The sequence below is a fragment of the Dryobates pubescens genome, chromosome 5 (genome assembly GCF_014839835.1).
Source record: "Dryobates pubescens isolate bDryPub1 chromosome 5, bDryPub1.pri, whole genome shotgun sequence".
Taxonomy (NCBI): domain Eukaryota; kingdom Metazoa; phylum Chordata; class Aves; order Piciformes; family Picidae; genus Dryobates; species Dryobates pubescens.
The window spans coordinates 9,826,543-9,832,321 of record NC_071616.1 but is presented as its reverse complement, the minus strand read 5'-3'; positions in this window follow the sequence as shown (position 1 = coordinate 9,832,321).

The following is a 5,779-nucleotide window of genomic DNA, read 5'->3' as shown; positions in this document are numbered from 1 at the left end:
ACCTTGTAGATCCCCAATGTCCAGACAGACAATGTTGTCTAGTGGGGAGGCAGCATGGGATGGGGCATGAGGGTTGTCTCCATTCTTAACATGGCTCCACCAATGCCTTGTTGTCTGATTTTGGGCAAGTCACTTAGTCTCTCTCTGCCTCAGTTTCCCCATCTGTACACCAGAGATGACAATCCTTCCCTACCTCAAAGGGGTGTTGTGAGGATGTACGAATGATGTACAGTGCTAAGGATTACTAGTACATTGGCTTGAGGTCTTGATTCTCCCACCTTGTGTTGGTGCTTCCTGTGTCCTATTTATTCTTTTGTAGAACATGGTGCTGACAAACAGGGCAGGACCAACAACTTTGGTGCCTGTTTCAGCAGCCCATAGGGTCTGTTTAGACCTCCTTCCATGGTATGATCACTTCTAAGAGCTCCTTGGCTCAAGGGTCCTCCTCTGAAACTGCCAGTAATGAGATCAGTAAGTGCCACAAACACATTTCCAGTGTGACTGCTCTGTAAGTGGCCCACAGGAACCTGCTCCCCGTTGAAGGATGTACATGAGTGGTCTCATCCCATGGTGGTCAGTGTGAAGAGAGTGTACCCAGAGATACTTCACTTGACCCTCAGCTGAAATACAGAAGCTGAACCAGAGAGCTGAACAGAAGTTGTTCAGCCAAGTGCTGTGTGCTTTGGTCCCAGTGGATGTGGTGTCTGCAGACAGTTGGCTGTGGCACTCCAGCTGTGGTGTCTTGACACATTTTTTCTCCAGACAAAATTTGAAAGAGTTAATAGAGAAACACCAAGAGAAAAGGCAAATCTTTCTCTCATTGCCTCTGAAAATAATCCTCAGGTCATGTTCAGGGGCACATTCAGCCCACACTGGCAGTAGGGAAGAGACCATCTTAAAGTGGCATACGTCTCTGAGATACATCAGTTGTGTGGAACTCATGCTACCTGGGAAGGCACCACAAATTCACGTTCCAGGTGGGTGGTGGAAAGCAGCTGCTTCCCAAAACTGGGAACATTGTGTGCAGCTACTGTGAAGGAAAGGGTTGTATATTGGAAGCAACACAGTCACCTTCTTCAGATGACACATGGCTTCTACATCTGTGCCAGAAACACCAAGCACCTCTGCCCACCGCTACACATCTAAGCAGAAAATGAGGCTACAGCTGCTGCTAGGACAGCAACTGAGTTAAAGACAAAAAAAGGATAGATGGGGGAAGTTCTGTGGGTGATTGTTAACTAGACCAGAAACAAAATATAAGCTGCTTTGCTCCCCCCCACCTGCTTTCCCAAGGGTGCTTGGGTGCATGTAAAGCATGCCTGGTATGTATAAAACAAAGAGATAACAAGATTCCAGTTCTCAGGCACATGTAGTCCTCCATACCCTAAATGCATCACAGCACACAGCACATTTCAAATAGAGGTGACTCCCCGCCACTTCGTATTGCCCATGACACTTCATCCCACAGCTGCCTGTGTCTCTTCACTAGGAGTGAAATGAGGATTCACCCTGCAGGCCATGCAGGAGAGGACACCACCTACACAAATAGTCTCTGCCCCAGGAAAGCTCAGCAAGCAGAGGCAGGCTTGTTACTTATGACCTTACCGTAAGAGAAAGGGCATTTTCCAGTCATTGGAGATGTGGGTCCATGGACTGTCACTTCAGCTGGAAAAAATTCTGTCCTTTGCAGTGACTTCACTGCTATAATGTCACTGCATTAGTCCTATGTAGACATTAATATAAAAAGGGCACAGCAGACTCCAAAGCACAGTCTCCTTAGGTCTCATCCCTGTTTCCTTCAGGAGCACTGCAACGTGTTGAGGAAAGAGGGAAGTGTGTGAATGCGTTTGAAAAAAGATCAGAGAGCACCTCCAGATGCTACAAACAACCTACTGTCTGCAGAAAATGGTTGTCCTTACGTGCCTTGCCACTCAGAGTACCTGCAAGCAGCACACACACACTAGAAGCTGTAAGAAGGAAGTCACTAAAGAGAAAACAGAGTCAGGAACTGTTATGTAGTGTCTGTAGGTTTCCACAGTGACACGGAGCTTGACAGGAATGTGGACAAAACTCCAGGTGGGGGCCCCCCCACATGTCAAGGAGACAGACAGCAGCAACGACACCAAAGCTAACAGAGCACCTGTGCAGTTTCCACATAGCAGCCAGCTCTGCCTTGCAGCATGGAACAACCCAGTGGAGTCTGCAGTCCAACTGGAAAGGTGTGCAGACACATCACCACTTCTTTTGCTTGTGTCATGGGAGTAGGGAAGAGCCTTGGAAACTTCCTAAAAGGCTTTTTCTCCTGCAGACAGAGGTATATTTCACATCCTTCTTATCAGGACACTCTTCAGCTCTAGAGGAGCAAGTCCCTAAAAGACCATGGACGAATTTAACTCCTGGCCACTGCTGAATTTAAGAATACCCAAGAAAGAAACTCGTGGTTTTGTTCCAGAACTGCCTTAACAAGAAGCATAAGAGTGAAATAAAGGTTGGTAATAAGGGAGAACCTGGTATCAAGAGGTCTGTGTATACAGCAAGACCCTTGAAAGTCCATAGTTAAATAGAGTTACATGACTTTTTCAGTGAGTCACCCTTAAAAGCTAAATGTATAGGCATGGGCAGAGGCCACCCAATCCTCTCTAAATTACCCAGACATTGTTGTAGGGAGTGGGAGAGACAGAGAAGGACATTCCATTGGAGGTGGTCATGTCCACTACAAGTGTTTTTCTGTGGAGCATCCTAGAAGCCAAACCAAGCAAACGTGGCTTTAGTTAGCCAGGTGGTATCACAGTATCACCAAGGTTGGAAGAGACCTCAAAGATCATCGAGTCCAACCTATCACCCAAGACCTCATGACTAGACCATGGCACCAAGTGCCATGTCCAACCTCTTCTTGAGCACCTCCAGAGACAGTGACTCCATCACCTCCCTGGGCAGCACATTCCAATGGCTAACAACTCTCTCAGTGAAGAACTTTCTCCTCACCTCCAGCCTAAACTTCCCCTGGTACAGCTTGAGACTGTTTCCCCTTGTTCTGGTGCTGGTTGCTTGAGAGAAGAGATCAACTCCCTCCTGGCTACAACCACCCTTCAGGTAGTTGTAGAGAGCAATGAGGTCTCCCCTGAGCCTCCTCTTCTCCAGGCTAAACAACCCCAGCTCCCTCAGCCTCTCCTCACAGGGCTGTGCTCAAGGCCTCTCACCAGCCTTGTTGCCCTTCTCTGGACACGTTCAAGTGTCTCAATGTCCTTCCTAAACTGAGGGGGCCAGAGCTGGACACAGTACTCAATGTGTGGCCTAACCAGTGCAGAGTACAGTGGCACAATGACTTCTGTTGTACATAGGGCAATGAAGACAGGCACCTCCAGGTACCCAGCAGGGCTGAAATGTCTCCAGTGCAATGGGAAGTGAGCCCATTTACTTGTCACATGTCAAAACAGCAGGGACAAAATGGCAGATGCCAGGCAGAGCAGCAGGAAAGCTGACAGGAAGCAGAAACTGAAGCTGAAATGAAAGAGGGATGAGATGATCATGGGATGCATCATACAAGCCAAATCCAGGTTCATGGGCAGAATGAGAATTGAACCAGGAAAAAAAAACTATTAAATTACCAAAGGCTTTGCCATGTTATTTGCAGTTCATAACAAGCTCCAATTTAAATTGGCAGGATAAACAGCAGGGAAAAAAGGCAGGAAGATTAGAGGTGATTTTCCAGCTGGAGGGGGCAAAAAAGGGAGAGGCTTCCTTTCTCCAGCACTATCATTTTTGAAAGCATGAGAAGACAAAACATGCTGGCTGCAGAATTTTTCCAAATACATGTTAACCATTGCAGCTGGGAAAAGTGGCCTGGGCAGGGTGGGGAAATCTTTGTTTAAATTAGGAAGATGGTATGACTGGTTTCCAGAACTGACAGGAAAGCAGAGGTCTGACTGTTCTTGGTTGCCAGTGAACTCAGGAGCCTGTAAGATGAAGAGGGGAAACTTGAGTGCAGAGCAGACTCCTTAGCTGTGCATGTCTGCTTTGCTTCCCTAGAATTTCTCTGCAAGTTTCATCTGTGTAAATGTTCTCCTCAAGGTGCAGCCCAGCAGCCCCCGGAGCGGCTCCGTTCTCATGTTTCACATGAGACCTCCAGAGGTTTTCTCTGCATTGTTAACTTTATGCTCAATCCCTTGATGATACCCATTCCATTTTCTTTTTCTAAGGGGCAGAAGGGAAAGGGGAGGGCACACACTGGGCAAAGGGGAAATCAAACTGAATTCACACACAACCTGCTGATTGCCCCTTTTCTCTGCTTTCTCATCTTTCCCTCTACACCCTGAAGTACAGTGATGTTCCTCCCAAGTTTCTACTGCAGAACTACTTGGTGTCTGCAGTAGTTCAGAGGCTTGGGCACAGGTTCCTTAAATGAGCAGTAGCTGTGGTGGGTCAGTGCACCACCAGATGGGATGCTTGCATAGGTGCAGTAAATTATCAGGTTCCTTACTACTATCTATGGGTTCACATAATCCATTAGTAGGACTTTATGTTGCCACAGATGCTGTATGAGATGGTTTCCAAAGATGGTTCTTAGGAGTTCCTCAGTTACTAAGTGCTTCAGTCTATATTATGACACCAGCAATAGCTGTGACACTGCTTCACTGAAGAGGATGGAAAGACAACAATATCCTCCTGTCTCCTCTCACTGAAGGAAGGTAAATCCATGGATACCTGGTAAGCACAGGAGAAGAAACCTGTGACTTTGAGGCAGTTTGCAGCCTGTGAGGTGGAAGAGGGGTGGTAAATTAACCCACAGATGTAGGCAGGAGAGAAAAAATACAAACCTCTCTTGCTTCCCAAATACTCCCTGTGTTGCAGCAAAGGGTCAGCTCAAATTCTGTTCAGCCCAGAATGCTGTACCTACAGCAACAGTTTCTACAAAGGCTGTGATAGAGAACAAGGAAACAAATAGATTGTGTAGTACCCAGGAAATTACCTTCTTCCCCTGCTTTCATGTTCACTCATCCTATGGAAGGGCATCTGTTGTGTTACATGGACAGATAAGGGGGCATGTATGGCACTGCTCAACCGTGGCAGTGCTCTCCAAGAGAGGCTGACTCCACAAGCCCTGCCCACAGCCTGACTTCCCTCATCACCAGCCAAGTTTTATAAATAGTGGCAGCTCTGCCAAACTAACTTCCACAACTTTTGTTTCCTTCCAGAGGGCTCCCCTGCAGGCCACTTTCCCTGCCAGGGAGTGTGAGCCTGTACTAGCTCATAGCTGCCTCTGACAGCTCCCCATCACTGGTGAGGAAATAACCTGTGATATAGCCAGGCGGGACTGGCAAGGATGTTAGGGAGGAATCTGGCTGGGGCTTTAACTAAACTTAGCCTAAAACTACCACAAAATGCTTAGCCAATGACCATTTAGATAAGTTTTGCTTGGCTAGGATGGAAAAGCACTGCTAGAAACAGACTTGCTTTTGCCTGCTACTAGGGGTGTATAAGCTGTGTGTATTCTCAAAACAAACGGATCCTGGCTATTCTCTGAGCTATCCACAAATCTCATCAAGCATTCTTCGGGGGTCCATGCCCTTAATATGCCACAGGTCATCATTTTAAGACCTATAGTAGCTAGAAGTGGTAACTCGCCTTCATGACGTGTTTTGGGAACAGACTTATTTTGAAACCTGAAACAAAGCAAATGCAACCTCTTTTTCCAAGGCTTATAAGAGACACTGATTTTCTTGATAACTTCATATTTCAAGCCTTCTGCCAAAGATGTCCATAAAGCAGGCTGCTCTTC